General features: G+C 36.1%; 1 protein-coding gene and 1 pseudogene across 14 annotated transcripts in view; one reads left to right on the top strand and one right to left on the bottom strand.

Annotated features, from left to right (window-relative positions):
- ERC1 (ELKS/RAB6-interacting/CAST family member 1) overlaps positions 1-18519 on the top strand; it is a 518359-nt gene that overhangs the window by 438594 nt on the left and 61246 nt on the right. The gene's annotated exons all lie outside the window — the stretch shown is intronic.
- LOC122474044 lies at positions 12818-14169 on the bottom strand (annotated as a pseudogene).

Here is an 18519-nt window from a genome sequence, read left to right as displayed (position 1 = left end):
ATAATAAATAAGCGTTAAAAAAAATGTATATTTCTATCGTCTAGAATAGTGCCTAGTATATAGTAGGCCCTCAGTAAGTTTATATTAAATTAATTAACTTTTGAATTCATGAAATCCAGAGAAGAAACAGTAAAGTTTACACTGAAACCAAGAGCATAGAATTAGCTGTTAGCTTTAATGTCAGCATTACCAGTACAAGAAAGGGAAGTTTCGAAAAGGAAGATAGGAAAAGTGTCTAGAAACAAAAGACCTGTACAGAGAAATGTTAAGAATTTAAAGGAAAGCCATAATTAAGCCCTAGAATCAGGCTCCCATAATTTCATTCTAAATAAAAAAGAGTTGACTATAATTGAGAAATATTTTCTGTTGAAAACTGAACATCTTTCGGGTAGAAACTTTCCTCCTAGAACCTGTGACTCATAGCCATTAGAAAGAACCTGGAGCATAGTAGGTACCATGGCCATGTGCTCTTTGTATACTTCATTCTGTGGAAGCGCTTTATGTAAACTAGCAGCAGACCCCCTCAAATAAAGGATGTACTTGTCAAGAGACATAGCATTTGGTCTTGGAATAAGACCATTCCACTGACTAAAATCTGAAAATGAGTTGCCTGACTATTCGATCAGCACTATAACATCTCAAAACATGTTTTGGACCAGTATGTTATGAAACTTTTCTTTCTTAGAGATATCACTGTTAAGACAAACTTTTAATACAAATGTTTAATTTTTTTAATGTATATTTATTTTTGAGAGAGAGAGTGACAGGAGTGAGGGAGGGGTAGAGAGAGAGGGAGACACAGAATCCAAAGCAGGCTCCAGGCTCCAGCTATCAGCACAGAGCCCGACGCGGGGCTAGAATCCACAAACTGGGAGATCATGACGTGAGCCAAAGTTGGATGCTTAACTGAGTGAGCCACCCAGGCACCCCATTTTTTTTAATGTTTATTTTTTATTTTTGAAAGAAAGAGAGTGCGAAGGGGAAGGGGCAGAGAGAGGGAGACATAGAATCTGAAACAGGATCCAGGCTCTGAGTTGTCAGCACAGAGCCTAACATGGGGCTCGAACTCATGAACTGCGAGATCAAGACCTAAGTCAAAGTCAGACACTTAACTGACTGAGCTACCAAAGGTGCCCCCAGAAGTTTTTTATTTTAATGAAGTTGAACTTTTCAATTATTTCTTTTATGGATCGTGCCTTTCGTGACTAAAAAGTCATCGTCATACCCAAGATCACCTAGGTTTTGTCCTATATTATCTTCTAGGAATGTTATAGCTTTGCATTTTACATTTAGGTCTATGATCCATTTTGAGCTGATTTTTTGAAAAGTGTAAAGTTTGTGCCTAGACTGATCTTTTTGCATGTGGATGTCCAGTTCTAGCATCATTTTTTGAAAAGACTGTGTTTGTTCCATTTTATTGCCTATACTGTTTTGCCAAAGATCAGGTGACTCTAGGTATGTGGGTCTGTTTCTGGGCTCTCTGTTCTTTCCCACTGATTTATTTGCTGGTTCTTTTGTCGATATTATATTATCTTTATTACTGTAGCTTTATAGTAAGGCTTGAAGTCAGGTAGTGTCAGATCTCCAACTTTGTTTTCTCCTTCAAAATTATGTTGACTGTTCTGTATCTTTTGGCACTCCATATGAACTTCAGAATCAGTTTTCTGTTTTCCACAAAATAACTTGCTGGGATTTTGATTGGGATTGCATTGAATCTAGAGATCAGGTTGGAAAGAACTGTCATCTTGACAATACTGGGTCTTCCTATCCATGAACCTGGACTGTCTTTCCATGTTTAGTTTTTTCATTGATTTCATTCATCAGAATTTTGTAATTTTCCTCATATAGATCTTGTACATATTTTGTTAGATTTATACTTAAGTATTTCATTTGGGGGGATGCTATGTAAATGGCGTTGTGTTTTTTATTTCAAATTCCACTTGTTCATTGTTGGTATATCAGAAATCAATTGATTTTATATTAACCTTATACCCTACAACCTTATTATTGTAATTGTTAGGGTCAGGCGTAAGGCAGGGTAAAGATAGGAGTCAGAGGCTAGAAAATTTTAGCAGTCAAAGGCTTTATTTGGGAACTAAGGTCTCGGGTGAGGTTCGGTGACTCAGGGAGAGAGAGAGGAGTCAGGGAAGTCGCACCCAGGTGTGGTGGGGTGGGGTTTTTAAGCTGCAGCGGTTCAGGGTTTAGGTCTGGGTGGGCCTTTTTAGCGTCAGGTGGTGCTGTTGCTCAGTGATTGGTTGACCTCCAATTCGTTCTGGCAGCTACTAGAGGCTTTTCGTTGGGTTGCACTGGCAAGATGGCTATCCCCTCTACTGTGGTTCCAAGGACATCCTAACAGTAATTAATTGCTTATTAGTTCCAGGAGTTTTTGTTATGTTCTTCAGTCATTTGGATTTTCTACTAGACAATAATGTCATCTCTGAATAGAGACAGTTTTATTTCTTCCTTCCCAATCTGTGTGTCTTTTATTTCCTTTTTTTTTTTTTTTTTTTTTTTTTTTTGTCTTATTGCATTAACTAGAACTTCTAGTACAATCTTGGAAAGAAGTGGTGCAGGGACCATCCTTGTATATACCTGATCTTAGTGGGAAAGCCTCAAATTTCCCACCATTATGTATGATGTTAGCTTTATATATATTTTTTGTAGACATTCTTTATCAAGTTGAGGAAGTTCCCCCCTCTATTCCCAGTTTACTGAGAGCTATTATCATGAATTGGTGTTGGATTTTGTCAGGTGTTTTGTCTACATCTATTAATACAATTATGTGATTTTTCCTTCTTTTGCCTGTTGATGATCATGATGGCTTACACTAATTGATTTTCAAATGTTGAACCAGCCTTGCATACCTGGGATAAATTTTACTTGGTCTTGGTGTATAATTTTTTTTTTATGCATTGTTGGATTCAGTTGCAAATATTTTGTTGAGGTCTTTTGCATCTATGTAAATGAGAGATAGTGGTCTGTAGTTTTCTGTTCTTCTGATGTCTTTGCCTGGTTTTGGTATTAGGGTAATGCTGGCCTCACAGAGTGAGTTAAGAAGTATTCCCTCTGCTTCTGTCCTCTGAAAGAGATTGTAGAGAATTGATGTAATTTCTTCCATTTAAGGAAAATGGGTAAAATTTATCAGTTAACCCCTCTGATGTAACTACTTTCTTAGATGTTTACCTTAATCTTTATAATAATATATCTTACAGTTAGTAGACTACAAATGCATTTTCCTTAAAAAATTATAAGTCCTAGATAAATTTCTTTATGTAGATACAATATTCCTTGCTTGCTTTAAATATCGCTAACATATATTAGAGAAAGACTCCAAAATTATAAGGTCTTTTTAAACCTGGCACTCACATCCTGTTATTTTATTTAGTCATCTCCATGTTTAAAGAAGAGTCCTATTCTTGGGGTAATTTTGTCTTCTGTAAAATAAATTTCTGCATTGAAACTCATTTTTTTCAATTAATTTTCCATATCAAAATGGAAGTTATGTTTTTAATCAGATTTTGTTCAAAGTAAAAAAAAAATTTTTTTAGACAGAAGCAGTGAAGGAAGTGGGAAGTTGTTTAATGGGTTTAGAGTTTCAGTTTTGGAAGGTGAAAAATATAGAGGTTGGTTGCACACCAGTGTGAATATACTTAACACTACTGAACTGTACACTTAAAAATGGTTAAATGGAAATTTTTATGTTATGTGTGTTTTACTACAGGTTTTTGTTTTTTTGTGGGGGTTTTTTGCCACAATTTAAACAATGTTTTTAGTGAAAAACAACTAATGGTGATCTTCCGGCAAAATGTATTCAAAATATGCACTATTATTTGAAATATTATATAAGTAAGACAGAGAGGCACCCTTCTTTCCCAGATAAATATCTTAAAGTTTTGAAATGGAAAAGGACTGCCTTTGAGCTTTTGTTTAGCTTTTTGTTCTCTACTTGGGAACAGAGCTATTGATTTTAGTAGTTGATCTCTTAGCATATTAAAGAATTTGTACTGTTTGCGGGGCTTCCGTGAGTTGAACTACTTAGGATAGGAAGCTCCTCCAAAAGGATCATTTACATAATTTATTGTTTTTAAATATGTTCACACTGGGGCTTACTTTAACAAAGGTACACAACCCATACTTACTACCAAGACTTTATGTAGCCAACCTAGCAGCTACATGCTGAGTTTTTAAGTGAGTTGAAACACTAAGTAATTTTACCAACTTCAATTATATGGGATCTTTGCTTTTTTTTTTTTTTTCAACATCTTATTATGACACTTTTCCAACATACAGGAAAGTTGAAAAAAATTGTGTCTTAAACCTAGAGTCTCTAAGATTTTGTTATGTTTACTTTATCACATCTTCCCATCTGTATGTCAAACGGTCTCATTTTTTCATGCATTTCAAAGTAAGAGACACTTGTATCCATCACCCCATGCTTATTAATTAAAATTCAAAATTTTATGAATTTTTATGAAAATTTTATGAAAATTCAAAAATTTATGGTTTCTTTTTTTATTAGTGAAATGCACCAATCTTAAGCTATGCTATTCTATGAGTTTTGTGTGACCTAAACTCCTATTAAGATATAGAAAGGGGTTAGCAAATATTTTTTTAAGAGTTACATAGTAAATATTTAGGTTTCTGTAGCAGCTACTTAAGTCTACCACTGTAGCGAGAAAGCATTAGTGGACAATAAGTAATTAAATAAGAATGGTTCTGTTCCAATAAAACTTTATTTATGGTCACTGAGATTTGAATTTCATAGAATTTTTACATATCATGAAATAGTTTTCTCCAACCATTAAAAAGTGCAAAAATTATTCTTAGCCAATAGACATGCAAAAATAACGGCTGTCTGGATTTAGATCATTTGGTCATTGTTGTTTGCCAGGCCCTGATACAGAATATTAACATCTCCCAAGAAAATTTTCTCTCACCTCTTGTCGTTGCCCAGTCTGTACCTACGTACTCACACCTAAAAGGAAACACAGTTAATGTTTGTGTGTTTGCTTGACATAAATTAATTTGCCTGTTCTAGAACCACATATAAATGGAATCATACAGTCTGTCCTCTTGTGTAAGATTTATTTTACTCAGCATAATACATTTAAATCTCATTCGTTTTTTTTGAGTAAGGACCTATATGTGAGACCTGAAACCATAAAAGTCCTTGAAGAGAGCACAGGTCTTTGACATCGAATGTACCAACATCATTCTAGATATGTCTCCTTAGACAAGGGAAATAAAAACAAAAATAAACTATTGGGACTACATCAAAATTAAAAGCTTCTTCACAGCAAAGAAACAACCAACAAAACTAAAAGACATCCTACTGAATGGGAGATGTTTGCAAATGACATATCTGATAAGGGGTATCCAAAAGATGTAAAGAACTTACACATAACTCAACACTAAAAAAATAAATAATCCAATTAAAAAATGGGCAGAAGACATGAACAGACATTTCTCCAAAGAAGACATCCAGATGCCCCTCAGACACATGAAAAGATGCTCAACATCACTCATTATCAGGGAAATGCAAATCAAAACCACAATGAGATATCACTTCACACCTCTTAGAGTAGGTAAAATCAAAATCTCAAGAAATAACAAGTGTTAGAAGGACGTGGGAAAAAAAGGAACCCTCATGCACTGTTGGTGGGAATACAAACTGGCGCACCCACAGTAAAAAACAATACAGAGGTTTTTCAAAAATTAAAAATAGAGCTACCCTACAATCCAGTAATCACACTCCTGGGTATTTAGCCAAAGAATACAAAACACTAATTCAAAGGGATTTATGCACCCCTGTGTTTAGTGCAACATTTACAATATAGCCAAATTATGAAAGTAGCCCAAGTGTTCATCAACAGATGAATAGATAAAGAATATATGGTATATATATATACAATAGAATATTATTCAGCCATAAAAAAAATAATGAAATTTTATCATTTGCAGTACCATGGATGGATCTAGAGAGTATTATGCTAAGCTAAATAAGCCAGAGAAAGAAAAATACCATATGATTTCACTCATCTGTGGAATTGAAGAAACAAATGAATAAAGGGAGAAAAAAAAGAGACAAACCAAAAAACAGACCCTTAACTATAGAGAACACACTGGTAGTTACCAGCAGAGAGATGGGTGAGAGGATATAGGTGAAGATTAAGAGTACACTTATCATGATGAGCACTGACTAATGTATAGAGTTTTTGAATCGCTGTATTGTACACCTGAAACTATTACAACACTGTACATTACACTGGAATAAAATAAAATAAAAAATAAAATCATTCATTTTTTTAATTGTAGATGTAGTTCATTTTTATTGCTTAGTTGTATTCCATTGTGTGGTGACTGATCACAGTTCATTTAGATCTCTTTGATGTCTGTCCTGTCTCCAGTTTGGGGCAATTATGGATAAAACTATTCTTAAACACATCTTTAGGTGGACAGATGCCTTTATTTCTTCAGGTAACTACCTACAAATGGACTTACCTTTGTTATTTGATAGGTATCTCTTGAGTTTTATAAGAAACTGCCACTTTTTCAAAGTGGTTATATCATATTTTTTGTTCCCACCAGCAACAAATGAGACTTCTGGTTGTTCCACATCCTTCTAAACATTTGATACTTTCCTTTTTTTTTTTTTTTTTTTTTTTTTTTTTTTTTTTATTTTGACCATTTTTATGGCTGTATACAGGTATTTCATTGTGGTTTTCATTTTAATTCTGTCACTGATTAGTGATGAGCACTTTGTCATGTGCTGACTGGCTATTTGCATGTTTTCCTTTCTGAAGCATCTGTTCACATTTTTATTTTTAATTGAATTTTTGTTTTATTAAGTTGTAAGCATTCTTTATATGGTTTAGATACCAGTCCTTTTTGAGATACATATCTTGCAAATATTTTCTCCTAGTCTGTGGCATGTGTATTCAGTTTTTTAATGGTATTTTTTCATTATCAGGTCTTTAATTTACTGAAGTCTAATTTATCAGTTTCTAATGGTTATTGCTTTCTAGTTTCTAAGAAACTTTTGCCTAACACATAAGAAATAAAATATTCTGGGGTTTTTTTTCCTTTTTCCAGACACTTTATCATTTTGTGTCTACATTTAGTTCTGTAATCCACCTCTAAGTTTGATATATTTTGGTAAGGTAAGGGGTCAAGTTTCTTTTTTTCCCCCAAATGCATATCCAGTTCTTCTTAAATACTATTCTTTCTCTATAGAATTCCTGTGCACCTTTGTAAAAAAATCAAAGATGTAAATATGTGTCTATGTTTGTGCCTCTTCTGTTTTATATTACCACGCTGCCTTAATTGCTTGCTATAGTTTCATAATATGTTAAAATCAGGTAGTGTAAGTCTTTCAAATTATTAATCTTTTTTTTTTAAGTTTATTCATTTTGAGAGAGCACAAGTGGGGAAGGGGCAGAGAGAGAGAGGAAGAGAGAGAATCTCAAGTAGGCTTCACACTGTCAGGGCAGAGTCCAAGGCAGGGCTTGAACTCACAAACCATGAGGTCATGACCTGAGCCAAAATCAAGAGTTGGACACTTAACTGACTGAGTCACCCAGGTGCCACATCAAATTGTTAGTCTTTATTAAAGTTGTTATAGTTATTTCAGGTTGTTTGCATTTTCATATAGATTTTAATCTGTCAGTTTCTATGACAAATCATGCAGGGAGGGTATTTAGATTGCCTTGATTCTGTAAACTAGTTTGGGGATAGTTGACATTTTAACACTATTAAGTCTTTCAAACCATGAACATAGTATAGTTCTCCATTTAATTAGATCTTCTTTAACTTGTATCTACAATGTTTTATTTCAGTTGCTTGCTGCAAATATATAAGAATACAGTTGTTGTTTTTTATATTGAAATACCTTACAGTTTTGCTTACCTCACTTATCCTGGCAGTTTTATTATTATTTAGTTTAAAATATTTTCTCTTCTTCCTACAGATTTGCTAAAGTGTCTAATTGCAAATTGGGTCATATTTTTATTGATTTCCAGGTGAATCTCATTGTGATCAGAGAATATACTTTGTATTATTTTAATATTTTATATTTTCTGAGGCTTTCATTTTATGTCCCAGAATACAGTCCATGTTGATGAAAATACACGTGCTCCTGAAAGGAATAGTATTCTTTAGTTATTGCATATAGTGTTCTATAAATATCAGTTAGGTCCAGGTGGTTGATAAAATTGCTCACAAATTGCATGACTTTACCAAAAACTTATGAGATGGAGATGTCTATTAGTTGCTGAGAAAGAAATATTAAAATATTCAAGTATAATTGGAATTTTTGTATTTGTCCTTTGAATTCTTTGATTTTTGCTTCATATATTTTGACATTGTTATTATTTGCATACCCATTTATGATTGTACTCTTATTAAACTATTCTTCTTGTCATTATGAAATATCCTTATTTCTAATAATGCCCTTTGTCTTTAAATTATTAGTCTTAAACCAACAGGGAGCAATGTAAGGTGACAGTAGAGGTCACTTAAGTGTTGTCTGGCAAATTAACAGGCATTCAATGAATACTTCTTGAATATTGACTTTCTCCAGCTTTAGTTTTTCTCAAGATTGCTTTTCTTCTTTTCTTTAATGTTTATTTATTTACTTTAGAGAGAGAGAGGGTCAGAGAGGGAAGGAGACAGAGAATCCCAAGCAGGCTCCTGTCTGTTGGCACAGAGCCCAACATGGGGCTAGAATTTACGAACTGAACTGTGAGATCATGACCTGAGCCAAAATCAGGAGTCGGATGCTTAACTGACTGAGCCACCTGGGCACCCCTCTCAAGATTATTTTTAGATAGGGGCGCCTGGGTGGCTCAGTCAGTTAAGCGTCTGACTTCAGCTCAGGTCATGATCTCACGGTCCATGAGTTCGAGCCCTGCATCAGGCTCTATGCTGACAGCTCAGAGCCTGGAGCTAGCTTTGGATTCTGTGTCTCCCTCTCTCTCTGCCCCTCCTCTACTCATGCTCTGCCTCTCAAAAATGAATAAATGTTAAAAAAAAAAAAAGATTACTTTTATTTATTTATTTATTTATTTATTTAAACGTTTATTTATTTTCGAGACAGAGAGAGACAGAGCATGAACGGGGGAGGGTCAGAGAGAGAGGGAGACACAGAATCAGAAGCAGGCTCCAGGCTCTGAGCTGTCAGCCCAGAGCCCGACGCGGGGCTCAAACTCACGGACCGCTAGATCGTGACCTGAGCCGAAGTCGGACGCTCAACTGACTGAGCCACCCAGGCGCCCCAAAAGATTACTTTTAGATAATTCATGACCTTTTATGGGTCCTTAGAAATTTTAAGATTATTTATTCTATTTCTGTGAAAAATGTCATTGGTATTTAAATAAGGATTGCATTCAATCCATAGGTTAGATTGCTTTGTGTAGTTTGGACATTTTAATAATATCAGTTCTTCCCGTCCTTGAGCATGGAATATCTTTCCATTTATTTGTGTCTTCTTTGACTTCTTTCATTAATGACTTACAGTATTCAATATACAGGTCTTTTACCTTCTTGGTTAAATTTATTCCTGGGTATGTTATTTTTTTTTTTTAACATTTATTTATTTTTGAGAGAGCACAAGTGGAGGAGGGGCAGAGACACACACACACTCTCTCTCTCTCACACACACACACACACACACACACACACACACACAGAATCCAAAGCAGTCTCCAGGCTCTGAGTTGTCAGCGCAGGACCCGGCACGGGGCTTGAACCCACGAACTGTGAGATCATGACCTGAGCCGAAGTTGGATGCTTAACAAACTGAGCCACCTAGGTGCCCCTCTTTTCGATGTAATTGTAGACAAGATTGTTTCCTTAATTTCTCTTTCTGATAGTTTATTATTAGTGTATAGAAACACAACAGTTTTTTGCGTATTTATTTTGTATCCTACAACTTTACAGAATTCATATATTCTAACAATTTTTCTGCACAGTCTTTAGGGTGTTCTATACATAATATGTCATCTGCAAATAGTAACAGTTTTACATCTTCCTTTTTGATTTGGTTGGCTTTTATATCTTTTTCTTGTCTAATTGCTTTGGCTAGGCCTTCCAATACTAAAAAAAATGTGGTAAAAATAGACATTCTTTTTTTTTTTTAATGTTTATTTATTTTTGAGAGAGAGCAAGTGTGTGTGCAAGCTAGGAAGAGGCAGAGAGAGAGGGAGACAGAGGATCCGAAGCAGGCTCTGTGCTGACAACGCAGAGCCCAACACAGGGCTCGAGCTCACAAACTGTGAGATCATGACCTGAGCTGAATCCGGACGCTTAATCCACTGAGCCGCCCAGGAGCCCTGGTAAAAATAGACATTCTTGTTTTGTCCTGATCTTACAGGAAGCGCTCTCAGCTTTTTGTTACTGAATATGTTAACTGTGGACTTGTCATATATGACCTTTATTATGTTGATGTGTGTTCCCTCTATACCCACTTAGTTGAGAGTTTATCACAAATGGATGTTTAATATGGTCAAATGCTTTTTCTGCCTCTATTGAGATGACTATCATCATTTTATCCTTCATTTTGTTAACGGTGTATTGCATTGACTGACTTGCAGGCGTTGAAGTATCCTTGTACCCCTGGAATAAATCCCACCAGATCCAAGATGTGATCCTTTTAATGTATTGTTGAATTCAGTTTGCTAATATTTTCATGAGGTTTGTGTGTGTGTGTGTGTGTGTGTGTGTGTGTGTGTGTCTATGTTCATCAGAGATATTGGCTTATAATTATTTTCTTTCTTGTGGCATTTCTGTTTTCTTCTAGTTTTGGTATCAGGGTAATACTGGCCTCATAAAATGAGTTTTCAAGAGTTTCCCTTCTTCTGTTTTTTGGAAGAGTTTGAGAAGAATTGCTGTTAATTCTTTAAATGTTTGGTAGAATGCACCAGTGAAACCATCTGGTCCCAGGCTTTTCTGTTTGGGGAGATTTTTGATGACTGATTCAATCTCCTTACTCAATATTGGTCTGTTTAGATTTTCTATTTCTTCATTATTCAAACTTGATAGGTCGTACGTTTATAGGAATGTATCCTTTTCTTCTAGGTTATCCAATTTGTTGGCATATAATTGTTCCTAGTAGTCTCTTATGAGCCTTTGTATTTCTGTGGTATCAGTTGTAACATCTCCTCCTTTATTTCTGATTTTATTTATTTAAATCCTCTCTCTTTTCTTCCTTGGAGAGTCTAGCTATTGTTTGTCACTTCAAAACACCAGCTCTTAGTTTCATTGATCTTTTCTATTGTCTTTTTGATTTCTATTTCCTTTATTTCTGCTCTGATCTTCAGCATTTCCTCCTTCTATTAACTTTGGCCTTTATTTGTCCTTTTTCTAGCCCCTTGAGGTGTAAAGTTAGATTGTTTATTTGAGACTTTTCTTGTCTTTTGAGGTAGGCATTTATCACTATGAACTTCCCTCTTAGATTGGTTTTAACATTTTAAAGAGAAATAAAGTAAACATTGAAGTAGTCCCCTGTGATTTTCTTTACTGGCCATCTGCTGAAACATTATGTCATGAGAAGAGCTGATGATATATATACTTCACAGGTCAACAGTAACTCACTAACCCATAGCCAGAGAAAATACCAGAATGGCTTGGGACCTCAAGAAGCTTTTATTTGAATCTTTAAAACCTAAGAAGCTTTTCTTTTCTTTTCTTTCTGTTGAATTGGTTGTTAATCTCTTTTTAGCTTTGGAATAGCACTTTTCTGCTTAGACTAGAGGAAAATTAAGATTTTTTGTTGTCAGGAATTATTTCTTTCAAAGTGGTATTTCTCTTCTATAAAAGGGTACATGTATATAATTTTGTTAAGGCACTTATACTGAATTGTGTTTAATAGTTGGGAGTGAGAGTACTTTTTGGTATGTGATTTTGCTACTTCTCCTGTGGGGATAGTAATATTTTCCTGCAAGAGTGGATGCTTCCGCTTCTACTTCCTGCTGTCCTCTTTCCCCCAAACTTATAAGAGCCCTTGATAAACAGAGCGGAGAACCAAGCATTGTATACCAGTGTTCTCACCAGCCTCACCAGATCCTGACTCTTTTATTCAACTAAGAGAGGTGCCAGTCATCTATACCTGCTCAGCCTTATCTCACAGCAAAGAGTGAAACAAAAAGAATTCGTCACAAAAATAATCACTCCTCTGTGAACAAAGGTTCACATCATTCCTCCTTGATGTGTTTTGGCCTTTCCAGAATAACTGTGGGACAATGTTGATCTGTTTATATGACTTGGACAGAGCTGTTAGGTTTTTAGCACAACCTTTCAAGTGCCAAAGTTGTTTTTTCTCTGACAGACTGTTAGGATCAACTATCGTTTTTCTGGCCCTTAGATATTAAATTCCTCAAACTTCAAATATGTCTTTTCTGTTTCACATGAATTATCCAAGAAAAATGTAGACAGCTGTTTGTATAATTAAAAAAACATTAAATGAAGGTCAGATATTTTAAGTAATTCATTAACCTCTTAGATCCTTAGTTTATTCATCTCTAAAATGAGTGTGATGATAACTGTCCTATTTCTCTTAAGGCAGTATAGTGAGTGTGAAAGGTGTTTATAAGTCCATAAGCTGCTATGCAAATAGTAGGTGCACAGCCAGCATTCACTTCAGATAGCTTTTGTGTGGTATTTGAAGTGTAACACAGGCAGTCTTCATTTTTAGTTTTAGAACATTTTTTACAGATACATCAAAGGAATGCTGATGGGAAAAGGATATAGTTGTTTGACACCAAATCTCTGTATTTTAAACACCAACTTTCTGTATTTTTAGCGTTAGTCAACATTTTCTGAAGTCACTGTGCTTTGTGATAGCCTGCAGATACTCTCAGAATTCTAGAACCTTTGCTCTAGACTACAGTTTTTGCCAAATTCAGACTACAACTATGTTACACGCTTTGTGGACTGTAATAGTTGATATAGTAAGATAAAGTAATGCATGCTAGCTACAATATGAAAGCTCTATCAACATTATCATAGAAATAGAATACTGCTTTTATTTACTAACTGTAATCATTCCCCAGTTTTTTCACTGTTTTGTGTACCTTTGTACTTCTAAATTCAGCTTACCATTCTTTCTTCCTTCATGATTTAGAATGATTTGTGACTGAACCAGATTTTATCTTCAATGTTTTTCTTTTTCTTTCCTTTTTTTAAAGTATGATTTCCATTTTATTTGTTTTCCAGAGGATAGCTTTTCTTCAGACTTAAAAACTCACCTCCTTACATTGGCTTTGGCAGAGGTGATAGGGTAGCACCTGCAGATCTAAATCCCATTGGGGGATGTTTGGTCCTTCTGGGCTTCACAAAAGTCATACCCTACTACCTTGCTACAAATGGCACAACTCCTGCAGTAATGTAGTTTCACTTAGAGCTTGAGAAGCATAAAGGTGTGAAAGACCCTTGCTTCAGAAATGTCCTGATAGCTATAGCCTCTGTTGTGTTTCAAACCATGAACGTTTTAATGGCCTAGTCCTTGGGCACACATCAGGCACAGCGGGTGCAATGAACAAGCTGCACATAATGTTGGCGGCCCTTTTCTTCATGATAATTGTTTCTTCTTTCCATGGTCATCTTGGAAGCAAGCACCCAAGAGCTCCGCTTTTTCTCATGAAAACATTTTTCTGCTGTAGAGGTATTATAACTGTTGGGATTCCTTCAAGATGGCTGCCTCTGCTCTCCTTCTAAAAGCCCACTAGGGTATTTAGGCCCCCAGGAGCCACAACACACTGGTACTCCTGGTGAATTTATACATCTTCTTCCCGATTAGGATTTCTCTGATAACTGGTCACCAACCTAGAAGTATCTCAGAACTTCCCCCCTCCCTGGCCTTTCACTTTTTTTTTTTTTTTTTTTCCCCTTAAACCCTAGACGACAGTCTTCCAGAACTGGATGACCACGAAGATAGATAGAGGCATGCCCAGCCCCATTTCCCCATTCCAGCAGCAGACAGGAAAGGAATAGGTCTCACTGTGTCTCCTAGAGTTATATATACTCTCTTCTCTCTACTTGTCAGAATGCACACTTCTGTGCATAAATGACTGTGTGGGGACTTTCTTTGTGTGAGAACTAGGAGTCTTAAGGAAGGCAGATTGAGAAAAATTGGATTTGTAGTCAACACTAATCACTTAACTTCGAAAGGGAAAGAATTACCCATAATCCCACCATTCTGATGCAATCTCAGTTAACATTCTCTTGTCTCATAGTCCAGAGTTATTGTTTTTCTTAGGTATTTTCTTAGGTATTTCTTTCTTAGGTATTGTCATAACTGTGATACATGCACATTAGTGCACTTAAAAGTTTCTACTTTCTGGGCGCCTGGGTGGCTCAGTTGGTTAAGTGTCTGACTTTGGCTCAGGTCATGATCTTACAGTTTGTGAGTTCGAGCCCTGCGTGGGGCTCTGTACTGACAGCTCAGAGTCTGGAGCCTGTTTCAGATTCTATGTCTCCTTCTGTCTCTGCCACTCCCCTGCTCACACTCTGTCTCTCAAAAATAAATAAATGAAAAAAAATTTTTTTAATTAAAAAAAGAAAAAAATTTCTACTTTCTTAAAAATGTACTATTATGGGGCACCTGGGTGGCTCAGTTGGTTAAGCAGCCGACTTCGGCTCAGGTCATGATCTCGCGGTCCGTGGGTTTGAGCCCCGCATCGGGCTCTGTGCTGACAGCCTGTTTCAGATTCTGTGTCTCCCTCTTTCTTTGACCCTACCCTGTTCATGCTCTCTCTCTGTCTCAAAAATAAATAAATGTTAAAAAAAATTTTTTTAAATATACTATTATATCCCACCTATGAAACTGACAAAATATTTTTTCTTTTGTGTCCTTTATAAGGCAGTTATATTATTTTTATGGCCTTTTACCTTGGTGGTAAAGGGTGTTTGTCTTTAGACCTAATTTGAATGCTGCTCAGTAGCTATGTAATTTCCCACAAATCACTTAACCTCTTCTCTAAGTGTTCCTCATTTGTTAAATGGCAATAATAAAACCTGCAGCAAAGGCTGTTGTGCAGATTAAATATAATAAGGTATTTAGTGCACTTAACCCTTTGCCTGGCATGTAGGAAGTGCTAAATAAATGACAGTAGCAAAGACATTCTTAGTGGCTGTGATACAACCCTGGAATATTTATGAGATCCATTGATGCTACTATTTATTTTATAGATTTTTCCTGCCTCCTAATAGAGTAACATTACTTTTTTTTTAAATTTTTTTTTTAACGTTTATTTATTTTTGAGACGGAGAGAGAGCATGAACAGGGGAGGAGCAGAGAGAGAGGGAGACACAGAATCTGAAACAGGCTCCAGGCTCTGAGCTGTCAGCACAGAACCCGACGCGGGGCTCGAACTCACGGACCGTGAGATCATGACCTGAGCCGAAATTGGATGCTTGGCCAACCAAGCCACCCAGGCGCCCCTAGAGTAACTTTACTTTAATTGCACAGGTAACCCACAATCCTAGTAATTATTTTTTCCTGCAGCAAAAGAAATTAATCTTCTTTTCTGAATCTCTAATTGAATTGTTAAAGTTTACCAGTAGTGCCTGAGCAACAATATAGGTACCTCTCCAAGGCCTCAAGGCATGGGATGTTAGCCATACATATTAAGTCAGACCTGATTACCTTTAAGGAGCACCCCATGATGGCAGGTGACTTCTTCTTCTGGAGTTTTTCTGACCTGAAGGTGATTTTCAGGCAATAGTAAGAAGTAGAAACCACCACCTCTATACTGGAGTCTAAAGTAATTCTGGACACACTTGAAAATTACGTAAGTTCCACAGAGGCAAAGACCTCTTAGACTACATGAGAAAGTTGTAAGTAATTTGGGAGAGAAACCTTTCTCTTGATGTATTCTTAAGACATCATTTATACTGTTCCATAGGTACATTCTACATTTTTATAGTTTCTGCTGAATGATTTAAGGTGACATTGTCCTGTGACTCATGTGATTTATTTCTTAGACTCAGAACTACGGTATTTTAAATGTTTCTGGAACATATGCTCTCAGATCCTTTTAAAAAATTTTTTCTAAGTGTTTTATTTATTTTTTTTGAGAAAGACAGAATGCAAGTGGGGGGAGGGGCAGAGCACGGGGGAGACACAGAACCCAAAGCAGGCTCTAGGCTCCAAGCTGTCAGCACAGAGCCTGATGTGGGGCTCAAACCCACAAACCGCAAGATCATGACCTGAGCCAAAGTTGGACACTTAACCGACTGAGCCACATGGGTGCCCCACCATTGGTCCTTATCTTAATGATTATGAGCATTTGACTAATGGGGAAGAGCTGTCTTTCTCCTGTTTGAGGTGCAGTTTGTGATTGAGACATTCTTCCTGGACAATAAAAATACCCTTACACTTTGTGCAAAATAAATGTTTTCACATCTCAGTTGATTTTCACAGTCATCTGAAAATGTGGAGACCCTGCAGAGCTCAGTATATATTTATCAAATGAAAAAGCTGGTGAGTTTTTACCATAAAGGGAAGTTGCATATAATTTGTTTAAGTTTTTATACATTAGTACCAGATATTTTTAATCTTTTAAATTCTTCTGTACCTTAACAGGTTATTTATCCTATAATCTGACTCTATTCATGTGTATCAGTTTTCCAGACTGATCTAGCTCCAGTCAGTATCTAGTGCACATTCTAGAATATGCCATTAAGTTCACCATGCACACCCACCAGTTACCATATGATAGGGCCCCCTTTTAATAGTTTTGGAAGACAGGCTTAGCAGTTGCCTATTATATCACATTTTTATTTTGTGGAGTTATGTTTTGGAGGACATGATTTGAATCACATTTTATCTGAACTATTAAACAACAATCTTGTTACAATAGGGTTCTACAGTATTCCTTTCATTAACTTGTCCTCAGCTTCTCACTAATTTGTTATTTTCTATACATTCTCTCTGTCTTTAGGATTACTATCTGTTTTGGGTTAAAGGAATATTTTCTGAAATACAAAAATGCATCATCAACCAAAACAAAAGAGTTATTCTCCATTGATGTGTCTTCCTCCTTCTTCCTGATCCGAAGATGACGAGGCTAAAGTTTCCAGCTGGATTTGGCAGTTAGCATTTCTGGGATAAATTAAATGAGCACACTTGATTGAGGTGTAGCTGGACTATATCACTGTCTTCCTATTATCCTGGGAGATCAAAGCAGAGCACAAAATGGGGCTTAGTCTTTAAAATATTTGAAACAGATGGCTGGTTCTTTTTGGTGAAAATTCAGGTTTTAAGGCAAACCACTTGTTAGCAAGACTTCATTTCTTTTCATTGAAAGATAGTCAACATTGAATATGTACCACTCTTTCTTCCTCAATTTCAAGACTAGAATTACAAACTTTTTGTATGAGGAGGGATTTGGCAAACCTAGAAAGCACTTGGACTGTCTGCGTTCCTTTTCATGTGAATATAAAATAAGTTATTCAAATTTTGCTTTTGTCATTTTGGATATTAAGTGAAAACATCTTAAATGTTTAAATTTTCATAGTCATTTTGTTGGTGGGTCACTATTTAGAATCTAACATTCATATTGTTATATCCTCCAGAAATTGAATCAGAATGTTTATCCCTCACTTCATGTTTTAATAAGCTGAAAAGCACATTCTCCATACTCCTTTATCATTGACATCTGGGTCCTAAGTTCACATAGAATAATTCCATAAGTGTGGTTTGAGGTTTTTATTGTTTGGTTTAAAACTGACTGAAATGAGAAAATTAAGTCAAAAATATTTTTTGGGAGTCTACTTCCAATCCAAATACTGCACTAGGTATATGGATTAAAATATATGTTTCAAGACAGTAAAACAAATACTAAACCACATTTTCTCCAACAGAAAAAATTTTACAAGGTACAGTAGGAAAACCCAGGCCTCTCCAAGAAACTCAAGGTTTCACAGAGAAGGTGACAGTGAGCTGCCTCTTGAATGAGCAGTTCTCATTTGCCAAACAGATATAATTTTAGACAAGGAAGCATAAACAGCATAACAAATTTGGTATACTCTTAGTAGTTCACTGTGGATAATGCTTAAGGTGTAATTAATTATTTCTACATAACATATTACCCCCAACTTGTCAGCATAAAAGATAATAAGCCTTTGTTATCTCAGAGGTATCTGTGGGTCAGGAATTCAGGAGCCACTTAGCTGGGTAGTCCTTACTTAGAGTCTCATGGGGTTACAGTCAAGATGTCAGTTGGGACTGCAGTTATCCAAAAGCTTGACTGGGAATGGAGCATTCAATTTCAAGATGGCTCATCTACAGTTCATGTTGGCTGTTGGCAAGAGCCTTCAGTTCCTCCCTGTATGGATCTCTCCATAAGGCTGCTGGAATATCCTCGTGACATGGTGGCCAACTTCAGCCAAAATGAATGAATCTGGAGAAGAGAATAAGGAAGAAGCCACAAATGCCTTCTGTGACCTAGAATCAGAGGGTACATACCAGCACTCTTACCATATTCTGTTTCTTAGAAGCAAGTCACTAAGACCATCCCACAT

This window comes from Prionailurus bengalensis, chromosome B4 (genome assembly GCF_016509475.1).
Source record: "Prionailurus bengalensis isolate Pbe53 chromosome B4, Fcat_Pben_1.1_paternal_pri, whole genome shotgun sequence".
Lineage (NCBI taxonomy): Eukaryota > Metazoa > Chordata > Mammalia > Carnivora > Felidae > Prionailurus > Prionailurus bengalensis.
This window is presented reverse-complemented; position numbering and strand designations above follow the sequence as displayed.